Source organism: Grammomys surdaster, unplaced genomic scaffold, assembly GCF_004785775.1.
Source record: "Grammomys surdaster isolate TR1022 unplaced genomic scaffold, NIH_TR_1.0 98, whole genome shotgun sequence".
In the NCBI taxonomy this organism is placed as follows: Eukaryota; Metazoa; Chordata; class Mammalia; order Rodentia; family Muridae; genus Grammomys; species Grammomys surdaster.
In genome coordinates, this window is record NW_021604577.1 from 10,155,032 (window position 1) to 10,175,016 (window position 19,985).

At 40.2% G+C, this 19,985-nt stretch overlaps 1 long non-coding RNA gene and 1 pseudogene across 1 annotated transcript; one reads left to right on the plus strand and one right to left on the minus strand.

The window, feature by feature from the left end:
• Positions 1-591: 591 nt before the first annotated feature.
• Positions 592-1,806, minus strand: LOC114632940 (annotated as a pseudogene).
• A 3,613-nt stretch (positions 1,807-5,419) lies between these two features.
• On the plus strand, positions 5,420-12,369 carry LOC114633992. Its single transcript, XR_003713271.1, has 4 exons — positions 5,420-5,540; positions 9,832-9,890; positions 11,221-11,303; positions 12,318-12,369. It is a non-coding gene; the product is annotated as an uncharacterized LOC114633992 (long non-coding RNA).
• The last annotated feature ends 7,616 nt before the right edge of the window (positions 12,370-19,985 follow it).

Genomic DNA, 19,985 nt, shown 5'->3' on the forward strand with positions numbered 1-19,985 from the left:
CTTTTCAGCAATCGAGCATACAGTTAACAGTTATGTATATTAAATCTTGTCTAATAAAAATGAGTGATAGTTATGCAGCAACTGAACCCTGAATGGTGTTAGAACGGGTCTCTTCTGTTTCTCTCCTTTGCTAATGACCTTGGTCTTTGGGCCTCAGGTGATGTCATAAAAAGTGATGTAAGAGGCCCTAGGCAGAGCGGACTGCTGACTCACTCAGTATTTCACATTTTATACTCATTATGCATTACTACATCTGTATTCCCTCCTCTCTGTCTCTGTATTTTTGAGCTGTATCAGTTTGTGCTTCTGAGTGAATTGAAAGCAAAGTGATCTATACAGCAAGTCAACCGATGTGAGCACACAAGATTCGCCAAGATTTGTGTGCATCAAGTGATTTGTCATAGGTGGAGTAGCATTTTGTTTTGAGGATGTAGTAACATAATTCATTTTAGAATATAAATCTTTAACCATCACTAACCAGAAGAGGTATACAGGGTTGGTGGGTCCAAATGCTGTATCCTTTTTTTTTTTCCAGTTAACTCCCAACTTTTCTTGGTCCCTCAGTCCCCAGGGGTTCCCTCCTTCTCAGCCTCAATGCCTCAGAACTCTGATGTCATTGGTCTCGGACACCACTTTGCCATCCACGGTCTTGCACAATATGCATAGAGTTGCTGGAGGCAAGGGCATCATTGAGACTGAGATCTTTCCCATCCCCCAGCAAGCGGCTGTAGGTGGTGATCTCCGTTTCAAGCTTGACCTTGATGTTCAGCAGGGCTTCATATTCTTGGGTCTGGCGCTGCCCCTCTGCCCGAGTTTGTGCCACATCTGATTCCAGGTGCAGAAGGACCCCACTGAGCTGCTCCATCTGTGCCTTGTATCGAGCCTCCACGTCCCCAAGGCTGTTCTCCAAGTTGATGTTCTGATTTTTCTTGGAGTTCAGGTCAATGTCCAAGGTCTGGAGGGTATCTCTCAGCTCTGTGAGTGTGGTCTCAGCGTCCCTGATTTCGGCAGACTCGGTGGCGACTACTGTGATACTCTTCTCAATCTGCTGAGACCAGGACTTGTCTAGTTCCTCGCGGTTCTTCTGAGCCAGCTCTTCATACTCGGCGTGGATGATCTTGCTGAGGTACTGAGATTTGGGAGCATCCACTTCCACAGTCAACCCAGAACTGGCGACCTGGGCTGCCAGACCTTGGACTTCCTCCTCATGATTCTTCTTCATGAACAGCAGTTCCTACTTGAGCGCATCGATTTCTGTCTTCAGCTGCAGCCTTGTGATATTGGTGTCATCTATCACCTTGAAGAGTTCATGGATGTCATTCTCCACAGACTGGCACATGGCCAGTTGTGTCTCATACTTGACTCTAAAGCCATCAGTGGCAAGACGGGCATTGTCGATCTGCAGGACGATGCGGGTATTATCCACAGCATTCACAAAGATCTGAGCTCTCAGGTCTTATAGGGTTTTGAAGTAGTGGCCCCAGTCTCTGACACCTGGGACCCCTTCTTCTCCAGATGTTCCCGGATTTTGCTCTCTCAGTTTCCAGGCTCTTCACCTTGTCTAGGTAGCTGGACAGACGATCGTTCAGGTCTTGCATGGTCTCTTTCTCCGTCTGGATTCCACCCATTCCCGCCAGGCCTGCGGACCCCACAGAGTCACCCCAGACAGAGCGGGACACGGATATTGGGGACCCGGAGTCCCCAGCACCTGCTGGCAGGCCAGACCCGCTGCCTGGGAGTCCGCAGGGACTGGTAATTGGTGGAGAAGATGGTGGAGATGATGGTGGAGCGGGTGGTGAAGCTCATCTTATCTGGAGAAGAGAGCAAAGCGAGAGACCAGAACAGGAGTTCCCCCGCCCCAAATGCTGTATCTTTAATTTCCCACAAATTTGTCCAACTCACTGGCCTTTTCCTGTCTCCATTAATAAAACAGTTATAATAATAGATACAATTGATGTCAGAGGTCTTTAATTCCTAAGTAAATGCACACAATTAGATCATATATATATATTTGCATATATATGTGTATACACACACACACACACACACACACACACACATATATATATATGCAAGTTATTAGGATTAAAAGAAACTGAAGACCAAATATAATGGTTAGCATACTTTTTCAGCTATAAAGAAAGCATGATAAGCTATGTGGAAAATCTTATATTGTTTAATTGAAATAATTCAGTAGGTCTCACCAAATAAGTAATATTAATGAAAAGATGGGTGAATTTGGAATACACAGCAAATTACATAACATAAAGCATTTCACTGTGTTTAAAGGAAGCAATCTTTGGTTTGGAAGCATGAGGTAGCAGTAGCACTCTTGTAGAATTTGGGTTGGTTTATGAAGAAGTATTTTATTCCTAACACCGCGTGGCTGAAGGAGTGTGTCAGCTGATGAATTTCAAATTATTTCAGTTTTCACATAAGATCAATGTTTGCTATCACTGAAATTTTTCTTGAGCAGTTTTGGCTTGGAGAAAAATTAGAATTGATTTATTTGTAATATAGAACTTATAATTGAAACAAGTAGAAGCTATGCAGAATATAAACTAAAATATGGATTTCTTGTCCCAATGCTTCAAGTGCAGTGATTTTGAAGGAAAAAAAATGAAGCATGGTTGACCCAGTTTCTTATCTGAGGGGCTAAGAATGATATATAGAGTGGATGTTTTCTAAGAAGCATATAGCAAGAAAAACTAGGTGTCCACATGTGCCAGATAGAGTTACAGATTTCAACTCCAGTGGAACGCCAGATAAGCCCACCTTTTAGATATACATAGCAGTTAAAATAGCATTAAAAGAATTCAATTCTGGATCCAGAAGGCCAGATATTCCTATTGAAAAAAAAACAAATAAAAAATTAAAAAAATAAACGCGTTTTCTAAGTACGTGGGCAGTTGAGTGTCAGTAATTTAACTACTTTCCTACTCACTTTAAGTATGACATAGAGAAAAGTTATAAGGAAAACTTTATAAGATAATGAAGCTACACCTGAAGTGGACTCAAGCAATTTCTTTTTAGGTCATGAGATGCTTGATTCTCTCTACGGTAGATTTTTCGACACGGTCTCTTATGAATTTTCATTTGTGGACTGTTGGAAAATTTCAAATGTATGACGATTTCCAGAAATATGTATATATTTCATCCCCTGCAACACTTTTTATCTATAAAGAAATGTCAGTCAAATGACAAATGTTTATGAAACTGACCGTGTTCTGAAAAGCTTCCCAGGTCTTGACATGCGGCTAGCGCTAAAAGTAGGAGGGTGCGGGAGAGACTTTGATCCTATTGTTTTTGCATTGGAGCTCGAGAACCTTGAAATTCTGTTTCAATTAGAGTAGACGCTTTCTATTTCCTATGTTGGCCGTATTCTGGTCACCATCCTGTTCATTTTTATCTCCCATCACAGCATGGCCATAGCTATAATATAACTGATTCAGGGGTAGTGAAGTGATAGGTGGCCATCTATTCTGGTTTCTTATTCAACTCAATTTTCAGAAGCCGTGAAGCCTGCTCCTGGGAGCTCAGACCTGGTTGATGGCAAGCAGATCTCACTATGTGGGGAAGTGCGTAGCGGCTCAGGCATCACTGTGAGATCGCACGGCATTGGAAATGGAAGTCATTTTATGCTGGGGTGTCCTTTATTTTGTTTGTATGATCTGTGCAAAGATATAAAATAAAGACAGCAGAAGGTAATATTTGAGTTCAGTACCATCCCTCCAGGAACCTTTATTCAGTTATAGCCTAGTTCTGAACTTTCTCATGAGGAGAAAATACACCGGCACCAGACAGTAGAGACAGTGGAACACTGGGTCCCTTCTTAGTTTGGGCTTCTGTAATAGCGTACCGACAGACAAAGTGGCTTTTGAAGAACAGAAATTGATTCCTCATCGCTTTGAAGTTTGTGGGACTGAGGGGAGGCTGCCAGTATGTGGTGACCACAGCAACGCTGCTTCAGGGTGCAGACTGCCATTTTGTACACTCACAGCTAGACTCCGGGGTCTCCCTTTAAGGGGATTAATTCTATTCAAGAGTGTTCTACTTTTACGACCTAATGTTGCTAAAACTCCCCCTTCCCTCTAAAGTAATTTCTCTTGAAGTTGTAATTTCAACAAACAAATTTGACGAAGGAGATATAAACATTTAGTCCATAAAAGCCTTGATCCTCTGAGAACCCTGAATCTGGCAAAGAGGAACTTATTTGCAGAATCACAAATGCTTATTACAGAATGGCTTCTGGCCAATTGTTTTTTAAGTGTTTACTTATTAAGTGTTTTGATCAAATTGAGGGCTCATCAGGGTTTTGCCAAGTCTGATGAGTTGGCTTGGCTATGTGGGTGACTTCTTCCCCCACTTTATTTATCCACCAGGACCAATACCATAGGTGGTTAGGATCAGCAAGAACACCTTCCTCTAAACCCCACCATGGAATGAAAGAAGAGACGCAGCTGTCTTGGGTTGTATTATCATTATCTCACTTTCCAAGTTCCAACTGAGTGGATATAGAGGAGAAAGGGTCAGAGATAATTTGAAGTTGATGTTTAATGAGGGCATCCTATTCTATACCACACACACACATACACACACACACACACACACACAGAGAGACACAGACACAGACACATGTGCTATCTCCTCACCAGTCCTTGTACTGCGAGGGCTAAAGTTATGTTTTGAGTTTTAATGACTGTGCTTAAGAGACCTATGAAACAAAAATGCCTCTAACTTGTAAGTCCCAGCTGCCCTGTTAATCCGACTGTGTGACTGCTACCACAATTTTGAGTCAAATTTGAAGCAAGATTGACTTTTTGTAACTATTGATTCTTTGTGAATTTCACACCATGTACCCCCAAATCCTATTCATCACCCTATTCCTTCACAATCATCTTTTGTCCTTGCAACCTGCCCCACAAAAAACCCCAACTAACTAGCCAAATCCAACATTTATCTCACTGTGTAAGCTGTAGTGTGTCTCACAGCATACCCTTTTGTCCACACAACTTTACTTGCAAATATTCTTTATAGTTGGTCATTGGTCTCGTTTGAGGTCTCTGACTTCTCTACTATAAATACCAGGTCCTCACTGGGATTCCTCTTGGATATTCTACCGTTGTCATGGAGATCCTGTAGCTTTGCATTTGTAGGACTAGACTCTTCGGGAGCTCCAGCAGTTCACAGATAGGGTGGGCCAACTCAAAGCCCTGCATCTGGGTCTGGGAGGTAGCTCACCAAGCTCACTTGGTGGTCAGACCACCAAGTCTCCTGCATTCACACCACTAGGGTGAGCTCTTTAGCACTGCCCTGACTAGTTCACCCTATGCCACAGCCAGCAAGGGGCAGGGCCGACTCTCCAGTTCTCATGCCCTCAGGGCAGACTCACCCTTGGCCATGCCACCAGAGCCAGCTTTATTTGCTCTGCCCAGGAAAGGTACAGAGCCCATTCTCCTAAGTGTTGTAGCTGATGAGAAGCTGGGCCAGCTTTCCTGTTCTGACAAATCCAGAGATAGCTTTCCTGCCTGTTCCAGAGGGTGAGGGGTGAGGGGTGAGGGGTGAGGGGTGAGGGGTAAGGGGTGAAGGGTGAAGGGTGGGGGTGAGGGATGAGGGGTAAGGGGTGAGGGGTGAGGCTGAAGGGTGAGGGACATCTCTCATTCACCCATACCAATGCACAACAGACAAGTGGCAGGGCCAGCTCTCCTGATCGGATCCTGGTCTTAGCTACCAGGGTCAGTTCTACTGTGCTGCCCAGGTGAGGTGTAGGGCCCACTCTCCTGAGTGTTGCAGCCAGCGAGGGACATGGGCAGCTACCTCTTTCTCATGACCTCAGGACCAGCTCTCCTGCTTGCCCTAGGCAAAGGGTGGAGAGAGCTTCTCTCCCTCACCCACACCACTGCCAAGCACACGAGGAGCAGGGTCAGTGCTCTCTCTCTCTCTCTCTCTCTCTCTCTCTCTCTCTCTCTCTCTCTCTCTCTCTCTCTCTCGGCCAGTTCACCTGCTCCCCTTAACCCCAGGCCAGCTTTACTGTGTTATCCAGGAGTACTTCCAGGGCCTGCTCTCCTGAGTGCTGCGGTGGGGCCAGTCAGCTTGATTTTTATTGAAGTGCACCCAAGAGCTGGCCAGCAACTGTCTCCTACATCTAGTTAAACAGAGTAGCCTGAGTTCATTTTTTGGCCCCTTTTAAAGAATAAAATCACAAGTAGTTGCAAAACAAGTTTATAGAAGATAGAAATGGAGCGATAAGGAGTGTAGAAAAATCTCAGGAAATACCATGTGATTAGGGAGGGTGGTTAGGAAGGGTAAGAGTGTTCTTTTTTTTTTTTGTAAATTTTCTTTTCTTTTCCTTCCTTCCTTCCTTCCTTCCTTCCTTCCTTCCTTCCTTTCTTTCTTTCTTTCTTTCTTTCTTTCTTTCTTTCTTTCTTTCTTTCTTTCAAGGAAACTATCAAAATCATCCTTATGGTAATTCCTAACTCTGCTTAAGGAATACTTAGATATCATTTGCCTTTTTAATTCTCATTGTCTCAGGACTATGTGAAATTTGAAGCTCAAAATGTGGTTTCAGATTAACTATTACAGCAAACTTTGAAGTTATAAGCTTTTTTCAATGGAAAATTGGTTATTTTACACATTGACAATATGTTATGAACATACCTTAAACCGTTAATGTAAAGGTAATTCCATGTTTATACATATATAACATTCAAACATTACATATAACATATATGTATCCATATGCCTTAACTAAATACTACTAATGTATTTGAGCATGTATAGACATTTATATAGTCATAAACAGTCAAAGTTCTATCTATAGATTATGCAAATAGCATATTATAAACTTTAAATGAATTAGCAGAATATTAAATAGTGTTGTTTTCTTTGTATTCCCAAATCATGAAAATGTTAATATTAAAAAATAATATCTTTTTTCCACTTTTTTATTCAATATTTTATTTATTTACATTTCAGATGCCATCCCCCTTCCCAATTCCCCCAACCCATTAATCCCCTATCCCATCCCTCCTCCTCCTTTTTTGTCTTTATACTGTTTAAATTACATGCAAGTATTAAGGTCAGTTATAGGTTGAGGAACTAGCAATACAATAGATGAAAATAGTCCAGGAACAAGGAAAACAATAAACCCAGATAATTAAAGAACATGCACAACAATAAACAGAGTCCCATGATCACTCCTGTGATCACTATTTCTAAGGGCTTATCAGGATGATCAAAATATCTGAGACTACTTTCCTGTCTTAGCCCAAATTCATTTTCATGCCTGAAGCCTATTTCTTTGTTCTAGCCTAAGATTTAGATTCCTGCCTGTAATTACTTCTGTGTTCTAGCCCAATGTCAGATTCCTGCCTGCAGTCCATTTCTTTGTCCTTGGCCTATGACAGATTCCTTCCAAGCAGTCCATTTTCCTTGGCCAATGACAGATTCCTGCCAGGCAGCCCCAAATGCTCTCCACATCTCCCCCTTTTTATTGCATAAACCAGACTGAGACTGTCTTAGATTGTTCTGACAAGAAAGTCTTTCTTACCCGTCGTGGAATATGCATTATCATAAGCAATGCACTTCTGTCTTAAGTTGGTAAGGCTCTGTGCAGAACCTTACCCATCCTTGGCTTGCCAGCCTGTTAAATTAATAACTCTGTCTAGGTGTCCATTATCAGTTTCAAGTCATGTACGTTGGCTGCCAGCCTTTTGATGTAGTTAGACAGAAGCTTTAACATGATGGGCAGGAATAAAAGTATTCCCAGGACAAGAAGAACTAGCCTGATCAAGCTATATATGCTATTCCTGAAGTTTGACCAGAATGGAAATACTGACCTCAGGGCATGGATAATTTTATTGGCATTATCTGCAGCATCAAAGCTCAACAGAGCAGCATTTTTAAAATTCATAATATCATTATGCAAATTTAACACACCCAGAGAGGTGTTAGGATTATGCCAAATACCCTACAGGTGTCTTTAAACTTTTTTAAAATTATAATGACAATCATTGTAAATTTTAGAAGTAATACTACTCCAATGATATTTGTCATGACATTTGGGATGGCTCCTAACTCTTGAGCCCTCAACCTCCTTCAGGTAATTTGAATAGGTTATAGAGTATCATCCGTTGTTCCAGATACCTATCTAAATCCTTTTGTATACTCAATATATTAGTAACATTTTTTTACTAGATGGTTAGCTAAAATAGTTCTCTTAACTCCTTGTATCAATGCCATTGCAGAAGCAGTGGTGCTAGCAATTAATGAAACTAAAGCTGTTATACTAGCAATAATCAAGCCTGCCACTTTCTTGCTTCTGCTTAAAACCTAACTCACTTCTTACAGCACTTTCAAGCTTTTCTCAGTGAATCAAGATTTTCTAATACTCAGGGCAGTAAGCTAAAAGCTGGTTGATAGACACCCATAACAGACATGCCAGGTTTCAACACACTAACACAATTGGAAATTATATAGTCAATTCAACTTACATTAAATATTGTAGAAGAGACAAAACCAATTTTAGCTTGACAATTAAAAGAGCCTTAAAACACACACTAACCCTTGTTTAAAATCCAGATCCTGTCCCAACTTTATCACTGCTATCATAACATCGTAGTGAACTACAGCTAACTTTTAAATATGTCCCTGAAAATGTCCAGATCCAGCCTTCCAAGTGTAGACTGTTATTTCCAATATTGGATTGATTTCTAGACTCAATTCCCCAATAAAAAGTCATAGACTAATGGACTGGATATGTAAACAGGACCTAGCATTTTGCTGCATACAGGAAACCCACCTCAGTGACAAAGACAGACACTACCTTAGAGTAAAAGCCTGGGAAACAATTTTTCAAGCAAATGGTCCTAAGAAACAAGCTGCAGTAGCCATTCTAATATCAAATAAAATTGCCTTTCAACTTAAAGCTATCAAAAAGGATAAGGAAGGACATTTCATACTCGTCAAAGGAGAAGTCAACCAACATGAACTCTCAATTCTGAACATCTATGTGCCAAATGCAAGAAGACACACTTTCATAAAAGAAACTTTACTAGAGCTCAAAGCACACATTGCACCTCACACAATAATAGTGGGAGACTGCAACAGCCCACTCTCAGCAATGGACAGATCATGGAAATAGAAACTAAACAGAGAGACAGTGAAAGTAACAGAAGTTATGAAGCAACTTCTGAATTATGGATTTACAGATATCTATAGAACATTTCATCTTAAAACAAAAGAATATACCTTTTTCTCAGCATCTCATGGTACCTTCTCCAAAATAGACCATATAATTGGTTAAAAATAAAATCTTATATGAGGTAAACTAAATGAAAAGTATTACCTTCTCATACATGTTGTCTTTCCTTATAATTTTTTTAATTGGATAATTTATTTATTTACATTTAAGGTGTCATCCCCTTTTTCTCATTTCCCCTCCTTAGAACCCTGTATCCCATCCCCCTCATCCTTTTTTGCTTTTATACCATTTTAATTACATGCAAGTATTAAGGTCAGATCTAGGTTGAGGGTCTAGCAATACAATAGATGCTAATAGTCAAGGAACAAGCAAGACAATAAACACAAATAGTCAAAGAACAAGCAAGGCATTAAACCCAGTTATGTGAACACTCCCTTGATCACTATTTCTAAGGGCTTATCAGGATGACCAAAATATCTGAGCCAACTTCCCTGTCCCAGCCCAAAATCATTTTCATGTCTGAAGCCTTCTTCCTTGTTCTAGCCTAATAATTAGATTCCTGCCTGAAATTACTTCTTTGTTCTAGCTTAAGATTTAGATTCCTGACTGAAATTACTTCTTTGTTCTAGCCTAATGTCAGATTCCTGCCTGAAGCCTACTTCCCAGTTCTTGGCCATTGTCATATTGGGTAAGGGTGTTCTTAGCAGGTCAATGTAGTGGGTTGTGACAAGTCAGGTTCTAGGATACAGACTTAAAAACAACAACTCAGCTATTACAGTAAATGGAATTTTCTATTTTTAACAATACAGCATAATGGCATCTGCCTTCAAAATGGAGTCAGGCAGTTATCTCAGCCTACGGATAGATAAACCTGTAAACCCCACTTGCTTGAGGACTGATAACTTCCTCGAATGCTGGGGGCCTGTTTATGAAGACCATGTGCTTTCACTTCTGTAAACAAGGTTAGATGCCCCAACTACACAGCATGTGCTTGATAACATGTAGGTAGGAGGTATGTAGGCAGGAAGTACATCAGGATGTACGATTGCCCCTGATTGGACAAAGGCAGGAAGTATTTATCCTTGTGTGGCTTGCCTATATAAGCACTGGACAAACATAATTTGTGGCTATTTTCTGGGAGTCCTGAGTATGGATCTGGTCAGTGTCCATAGTTCTGGCCAGTATTTAATAAAGCTTGCTGGAGATTTGGTCTAAAAACTGTGATAGTGGTCTTATTCTCACCTTGTGGGATCAATAAATACATTGATACACCTGAGCTTCAGGTGAGATAGATGAACTTATGTCTTGTTGATTCTTTAAGACAAGGAGAGGTTGATTGTTTGAGGAGATGGGGTATGGCTATCAAAACTTTAGTTTTGTTATTTTGTTTATCAGTTCAATGTTATCTGTCATTAGAGTCATGGAACATTAATTTGTCTTTTATTTCTCTTCTGAAGTAACATTAGCAGTATGTGTTAAGATAAAACTTCAAACATAGACAGACACCTTCCTTTTCTTTTCTTCCCTTAAAGATGAGATTGTTATCAATTGTCTTGAAGACAGTCCTCATACCTTGTATAATAGTCAATTTCAGATTACTGAGGTGAATTATTTGACAGAAACAACATAAGAAAGAAAAAGGTTGATTACAGTTTCAGAGACAACAGTCGACCATAGTGGGGAAGACATGGCTGAGTAGCTCAGTTTATGCTGTGAGAGCTTGTCTTTTTATTCCTGGTATCCAGTATAGTGCCTAGAACATGATAGTACAGTTTAATAAATATTTGGTGAGCTTATATACATTTGGTGAAGGAGTGGATATTTTAAGAAGAATCACATAGTTATACTGGTGGAATTTCCTTGTATAATTTTTGTTTGATGTCCAATTTCAAATATGTCATTTTTCTTATCTGAATGAGCTGATGTCATTTTATAATCTTTTGATTAAATCAAATGTACCAGCCTTTCTTTTCAAATATATCATCGTATTATTCTGTAGTTCTGTGATCTCTCTCCAGGTAATAAGGGACTCTGAACTCTAAAGGACGGAACCCTCTTGGCAATTCCAGTGTACCACAGTCAAGGCAAAGTCCATTTTCAGGTCAAAATTGTGCTGTATTAAAAAAAAAAAGCCAAGTGGAGAGTTAACATTATCATTCATAATAGACTTTGTGTTCCCATCACAACTCTTTGAATATTGTTTTATGGGTGACCATTTAAAACACAAACATGAATTAAATGTCATCCTCTTTGAATGAGTAATCCTCGGGAGGGAGTAATGAGGCATGCTTGACTATTCAACACAGACTAAAAGGTATCATTATGCTGCTGATGCTGTCATCATAACCCTGCCGACATCATGATCTGAGGTGGTTTATTAATATCAGTGGTGCTTACTCACTTGGAACCTACTAACAAGAGCATCATGAGTCACCATTGCTGATAGTGAGTTCCCCTGGGGGAACTTTGCTTTAATGGCCAGTGACATTTGTTGTATTTTGAAGTGGTTGCTCATAAGAACTGGAAGAATTTGCCAATTGTAAAATGTGAAATAATAAATGTTTCAGGTGACTTTAATGGAAAAACAAGTTAGTTGAACTATACATGTGATTATATTATATCCTAAATAAACTTCTGTGTCTAAGTGCTTATCAGATATGAGTTAGGGCCTGACCAATGAAGTTATACTCAGTTTAAAAATTGTCCATGATATTAAAATATACTCTTCAGATCAGATAATTAGGGGTTGTGTTTCAGGAATGTGAATGTTTTTCAAAATAATTCTCAAGACTCAGTGGTTGTATCAGTTTGCAACCACACCAGCAATGGAGGAGTGTTTCTCTTTCTCTACATCCTTGCCAGTATGTACTATTGTTTGAGTTTTTGATCTTAGACATTCTGATTGGTGTAAAGTGGAATCTCAGGGTCCTTCTCACCTGGGTGCTTCTTGGCCATTTAAGATTCCTCTGTTGAGAATTCTGTTTAGCTCTGTACTCCATTTTTAAATTGGGTTATTTGTTTTTTTGGAGTCTAACTTCTTGATTTCTTTGTATATTTTAGATTATTAGCCCTCTATTGGATATAGGGTTAGTGAAGATCATTTGTCAATCTGTAGGTTGCCGTTTCCGTTCCTTAGAAAATTGGAAATAGCTCTACCTGAAGACCCAGCTATACCACTCCTAGGCATATACCCAAAAGATGCTCCACCATACCACAAAGACACGTGCTCTACTATGTTCATAGTAGCCTTATTTGTAATAGCCAGAAGCTGGAAACAACCCAGATGTCCTTCCATGGAAGAATGGATACAGGTAATGTGGTTCATTTACACAATGGAATACTACTCAGCTACTAAAATCGAGGGCATCATGAACTTTGCAGACAAATGGATGAAACTAGAAAATATCATCCTGAGTGAGGTAATCCAGACCCAAAAGGACGTACATGCTATGGACTCACTGATAAGTGGATATTAGCCAAAAAGTTCAGACTACCCATGATACACCTCACAGGCCATGGGAAGCTTAATGAAACCCACTTAGAAAGGGAACAAAATAATCATGGGAGGCAGAGGGTGGGAGGAATCTGGGCGGGGGAGCAGAGGAAAGAGGAGGAAAGGAGGGGCAGGATCAGGTATGAGGAGACAGGAGGAATTAAAATATGCAGCAGTGTCGGGTTGTGGGCGGGGGAAACCTCCAGAAAGTCTCAGAGACCTGGGATGTGAGAGGTTACCAGGACCCAATGGGGATGACATTAGCCAAAATGTTCAACAATGGGGAGGTGTAACCGGAAGAGACCATATTCAGTAGATAGAGAGGGCCTCCAGTCGAGGCAGGGGCCACCTACCTGTATCTTCAAAAATTTTAACTCAGAATTGTTCCTGTCTAAAGGAAATGCAGGGACAAGAATGGAACAGAGACCGAAGGAAAGGCCATTCGGTGACCGGTCCAACTTGCGATCCATCCTATGCACGCACCCCAAATCCTGACACAATTACTGAGGCCGTGTGTGTGTGTGTGTGTGTGTGTGTGTGTGTGTGTGTGTGCAGACAGGAGCCTGGCATGGCCGTCCTTTAAGAGTTTCTACCAGCAGCTGACTGAAACAGATGCAGATACTTTCAGCCAGTCATTGGACTGAGGTCTGGAACCCCTATGGAAGAGCTAGGGGAAGGACTGAAGTAGCTGAGGGGGACTCCCCATAGGAAGAACAACAGCGTCAACTAACATGGACCCCTCAGAGCTCCCAGAGACTCAGCAAAAAAACCAACGAGAATACGTGGCCCCAGGCACGTGTGTAGCAGAGGACTGCCTTTGTATGGCCTCAGTGGAAGAGGGATGTTGGTGAAGGTGAGGTGGGAGTGGACGGGCCAGTGGGGAAGCACCCTCTCAGAGGAGGGTTGGAGGTGGGAAATAGGGTGAAGAACTCTGGGAGGGGGGACCAGGAAGGGGGCAACTTTTGGAATGTAAATGAATGAAATCATTCAATAATAATAATAATAATAATAATAATAATAATAATAAAAGACTCAGTGGAAAATTAGGACACTAACATTCACTCAAAAATTAGGATTAAGAAACCCATTCATTCTTTGGTTATTAGGCTGCAGCTCCTATCTAATTCCTAGACATCTCAGAAGTGAGTTATCTCTGCTGTGGTTTGGAAAAGTGTGCTTGGGTGGGGGAAGGAAGAAAGGGAGGGTGTTAAGTCAGGAGTCAGTCTTTCCTGTTCTTGGCACTATGAGAGATCCTGTTCAAATCTGCAGGTGTTGAGCTAACATGTGAAGTCTTGCCTTCTACTTCTTTTTCTGAGCATGTGAGATACTATAGGGATAAAAATAACTCTCTAGGAAGCACAAGAATTTTAATAAAAATGTAAATTATTTTAGCATTAGTGCTAAACTTCAGATTAGTGAGCTTGGCAGTGATTGATGAGCATGTTGAATTCTCAAGAAAACGCCAGAAATAGAATGATTTCTGAGACCTGAGAGACAGCTGTGCGTTATTACTTGAACACCATTTCATTAAAGGTAAACATTTGTTTTATTCTTTAGAGTCACACTCAGTGTAAAGTCAAAGTTGAAAGTAAGGTAATTAGTTTCAGTGGAATTTGCGTCTCTGCTCCCTAAAGGTTGTCTAAATGTTCCCAGATGCTATGATTAATTTTCATTATTGTTCTTATCTTATCTTCTTTTCTAGTTCTCCATTCTCTTTATCTTTTCCCATTCTATCAGGACAAATTCCATTTCTTTTGTAAGGACAGAGGAGAGATTAGAACTACTTACAATGGGGAATTTTTATTTGAACCTCATTCTTTTCTCTTCTCTTTGCATGCCTCCACTTTTTGCTTGTTCAAAACTTTGCTCAGATATTACATTTATTGAGCTGTTTGGGAAAATGAAATGATGTCTCAGTCTTTCAAATATTGTCTTTCTAGTCCTCAATCCCACTGTACATTACTCTCTGGTTCCCTTGTTTCCAGACTTACCTTGTAGCTGTTTTTTCTTATGATTCTTAACTACATTTTAAAATAAAAAAATATCAAAGTATTCTTTGATTCTTGTATTCTCTTTGATTTGTTCTTGTATTCTCTTTGATTTTCTTGTATTCTCTTGTATTGTGAGATTACCCTGGTCATTTGCCTCCTATGAATAGGACACCAATGATTAGGAAAAATGTCACCTCTGAGAGAACATTCCAAAAAGACTATGGCCTCTGTTTTACTTGTTTCAGTTGCTTTGAGTGAAATCATTGTTGTGCCATTATCTGAGCTCCTCAGAACAATAAATAGAGGGATATGTCTACAACACTGTCTGTGGAGGAAAGAACCTGTCAACACAATGTGAAGGAGTTGGGCTTTCCCTCCAGTGAGACTTCAGGTGTAACTACAGCTTCAGCCGAGGCTTCAGTGAGTCTCTTACTAGAGGCTTTGCAGCTTTCAAAGGCACCCAGTGCTTGTGAAATCTTAATGCTTATTCTTTTAGTTACACAATCTTGGCACTACTTACTATATAGTAGTAGATAATTAATCCAATAGGTTCAGAGAGAAGACAGAGAGAGCTGTGTGGAGACCTTCCTGGAGCTAAGGCTTTACAAGTCTAAGGGTACTAGGAGAAAAACAAACAACCCTTCACTTCCCCTCTCTGGACTCTACTGTGGCTTCCTGTCTGCAGGACCTTGTCAAGGGACAGGAGACAAAAGAGATCTTTGATGAGGAATACATTCCCAGGCTTCATGGATCAAGATAAGGCAGAGAAGGATGGATGAAGAAGATACATACAGCTCAAGGAAGGAAAGAACCCACTGTGCTCACCATTGAGCACAAACACATACTATTAATAGAGTAGAATTTTTTTTTATTGTACTATCCTCCACCATTCATTCTTTTCCCTTACCCAGAGATAGTCAGGTCCCTTGTTTGGGGTTGGGGTTGATTATTACCAGGTAGCTTCAAAATTTTACTTGCTTATTTAGGTTTCAAGATCATTGTGCCCTGCAGCATCTCAGGCAAATGCTAAAATAGTGTCTTATCTTTCAGTTCTTTTACCTTGTTGTTTGCCAGTTTGTGTACATCAGGGGGCTTTTTTTTCATATCCTGGACTACCTCTGTTCTGTTTTTACATTATATCAATATCTGACAAACTTAGTGTAAAGGTCTAAGAGGAAATATTCCAGGCTCTGAGACCATGAGATTGGGGAGGGGTCAGAAAAAGACAGGTGAAGTACGTGCAGATTAATGGTTAGTCTCACTGGAAACATGAAGGAACATTTCCAGGGATAGTATTATATGAGGAATAGACAGAAGCAGGTGGGCTTTGGGGTCAGAGTTGTGCTAAAAATTTCAGCTTTGAATTTCCATGTTGAGATGCTGTCTTAGGGTTTTACTGCTGTGAACAGTCACCATGACCAAGACAATTCTTACAGGGACCACATTTGGGGCAGGTTTCCAGGTTCAGAGGTTCAGTCCATTATCATCAAGGTGGGAACATGGCAGCACTCAGCCAGGCATAGTACAGGAGGAGCTGAGAGTTCTCCATCTTCATCTGAAGACTGGTAGGAAAAGAAAGACTATTCCACATTGGGTGGACCTTACTTCCTCTAACAAGGCCACATCTCTTAATAGTGCCACTCCCTGGGCCAAGTATATTCAAGCCACCCAGATATCAAATAGATATGAGGATACATTAATCTGAAACTAGGAGGAGAGAACCAGACTGGAAATTTGGCATGTTTACTTTCAGACCTGAACAGGGCTGGGAGCAAGTGGAAATAAATATGTCTAGTGAATGGCTAGATAGAAAAGTGGATGGTGCTTAGTGCCTACTTCAAAGAAAATCTGATATTTAGGGACTGTGTGAATAAGGAAGACGGGGAGAATCAGCAAGAAATCCTTTATGATACCAGCAGACAAGAGAAAGAGAGAGGGAAGGAGAGAGGGAGGGAGGGAGGGAAGGAAGGAAAGGAGAGAGCAAGAGGGGGGGGGCAAATGTGAGAAGATATTTCATCAAGAAGGAAGAAGAATTGTGTTGAAATTTTGATGGGGATTACATTGAATCTGTAGATTGCTTTTGGTAAGATGGCTATTTTCACTATTTAATCCTACCTATCAATGAGCATGGGAGATCTTTCCATCTTCTGAGATCCTCAATTTCTTTCTTCAGGGACTTGAAGTTCTTGTCACACAGATATTTCATTTGCTTGGTTAGCGTTGCACCAATATATTTTATAGCATTTGTGGCTATTGAGAAGGGCGTTGTTTTCCCTAATTTCTTTCTCAGCTCATTTATCATTTGTATAAAGAAAGCTACTGATTTGTTTGAGTTAATTTTATATCCTGCCACTTTGCTGAAGCTGTTTGTCAGCTGTGGGAGTTCTCTGGTAGAATTTTGCGGTTGCTTATGTATATTATCATCTTATCTGAGGATAGTGATATCTTGACTTCTCCCTTTCCAATTTGTATCCCCTTGACCTCCTTTTGTTGTCTTATTGCTCTAGCTAGAACTTCAAGTACTATATTGAATAGATAGGGAGATATTGGTTGGCCTTGTCTTGTCCCTGATTTTAGTGGGATTGCTTCAAGTTTCTCTCCATTTAGTGTGATGTTGGTTATTGGTTTGCTATATATTGCTTTTATTATGTTTAGGTATGTGCCTTGAATTTCTAATCTCTCCAAGACTTTTAACATGAAGGAAGGAGTGTTGGATTTTGTCAAAGGCTTTTTCAGCATCCAATGAGATGATTGTGTGATTTTTCTTTCATTTTGTTTATATAGTGGATTGTGTTGATGATTTTTTTGTATATTGAACCATCTCTGGGATTAAGCCTACCTGATTGTGGTGAATGATTTTTGACAAAGAAGACAAAACCATACAGTGAAAAAAGAAAGCATCTTCAACAAATGGTGCTGGTCTAACTGGTTGCCTGCATGTAGAAAAATGCAAACTGATACATATTTATTCCCTTGCACAAAGCTCAAGTCCAAGTGGATCAAGGATTTCAATATAGAAATATTGAATCTAATAGAAGAGAAAGTGAGAAATAGCTTGGAGTGCATTGGTACAGGGAAAAATTTCCTGAGCAGAACATTAATGGCTCAGGATCTAAGATCAAAATATACAAAGAACTCAAAAAGTTAGACTCCAAAAAACCAAATAATCCAATTAAAATATTGGGTACAGAGCTAAAAAGAGAATTCTCAACAGAAGAATCTCTGTTGGTGGCCAAGAAGCACTTAAATGTTCATCATCTTTAGCCATCAGGGAAAAGCTTACACTAATCAGAACTGCTAAAATCAAAAACTCAAGTGACAGCACATGCTGGAGAGGATGTGGAGAAAGGGGAACATGCCTTCATAGCTGGCGGGTTTACAAACTGGTACAACCACTCTGGAATCAAATTGTCAATTGAAAATTGGAATGAAAATTGAAGATCTCAGAAGATGGAAAGATCTCCCATGCTCATTAACGCTGGAAATCAATTTGTCCTTTGAAAATTGGAAACAGTTCTACTTGATGACCCAGTTATACCACTCTGGAGCATATACCCAAGAGATGCTTCACCATATCACAAGGACACATGCTCCGCTGTGATCACAGCAGCCTCGTTCATAATAGGCAGAAACTAGAAGCAACCCAGATGTCCCTACACCAAAGAATGGATAAAAAAAAATGTGATTCATTTACACAATGGAATACTATCCAGCTATTAAAAACAAGGACATCATACATTTTGCAGGTAAATGGATGGTACTAAAAAATACCATCATAATACCAGACCTCTCATTGATAAGTGTTTATTAGCCAAAAAGTACAGAATACCCATGATACACCCCACAGAAATACTAACATTGTCAGCTAACCTAGACCCCTAGGAGCTCCCAGAGACTAAGCCATCAGCTGATGAGCATACATAGGCTGGTGCTCTATGGTCTCCAGCACATATGTAGCAGAGGACTGCCTTGTCTGGCCTCAGTGGGAGAGGATGCTCCTAACCCTGCAGACACTTGATGCCCCAGGTAGGGGAATTCCAGGGGAAAGGGAAGGGGAGGGGAGATGGAGATGGGGGGACTGGCAGGAGAGCAACATTTGGGATGTAAATAAATAAAATAACCAATTAATAAAAAGTCATAAAAAATAAGGAAGAAGAAGCCAGTTGGGCTAGGTGCTGCTGAGAAGTCAAATTAAAATAAGTAGAGGAAAATGAGACAGTCTTAGCTTTTGTAGTAAATGGACCACTGTAATAAATGCTTCAGTGTGGGAAGAAGCTATATGCTTATGGACACAGGCTAAGAAAATTTATGTAGCATTCCAAAGGAATGTCTAGTTTACTGATGGCAGAATTCACACTAAAGCCTCCCACTCTCAAGGCTACCCAGCTTGTTAAAGATTCCTACCAGGACACCAGTGTTGACTTTCTCATAGCTGGCATCTTGGTAACTCACATTGTAGAGAATGAAGAGTCTTCACTGAAGTTCTTAGCTTACTTCTACAGGCTACGGCATTTCCTGATGTAAAGTGGGAAGATATTTCCTACAAAGAATTTTTGGTAGAAAACTGACAAAATCATTAACTGCCATTTAAAAAGAAATTATAAAGTTTAAATGCTGGCAACTCTATCCTCTATTAACGCTGAAAAATTATGGCATGCCGTAGTTCATCCTGAAGTTTACAGCCACAAATATTGAACAAAGCATGTTATGACATGATATTGACATTCTACTTCCACCAATAACTCAGTCCTGAGAAATTTATGTGCTGCAGTCAGTTTAATTGCAGTTCTTGGTATAATTTCCATAAATGTTGTTAGAAATTGTTGGGCAAATGTGGAATGATGTAGTCGAATATCTGAGAAAGGAGAAGCTCTTCCATGTAGGCACACATTTAAAATTTGGTTTGAAAAATGAGTCTGATTTCATCCTGTCCCCTCAGGATGTTCCAAGAGAGTACAATCTAAGAAGTTCTAGGATGGCCAGGTTGACCGACATCAGATGCAGCCTCTTAGCTTGTCCAGATGGTCTGTGACACTAACTATTGTTTCACCATCTATTTATTCCTTTGTGTGTGGAGCCATTTGATTCTGCTGTGAATTGTTCAGTTGTTTCTCAGATGAACACATTTGGCTGCTGGGATGTAGATTTTTATAGAATCAATTAATGTAAGATTCTACTAGCCAGCAGGCTGAATACCAGAATATCACTTCATTTTTTTTTTAAATAATAAAAAACTTTTTTGCAAATTTCATGGAAGGAATATGAGAGAAACTAAATCCTGGCTCTGTGACTGTTATAC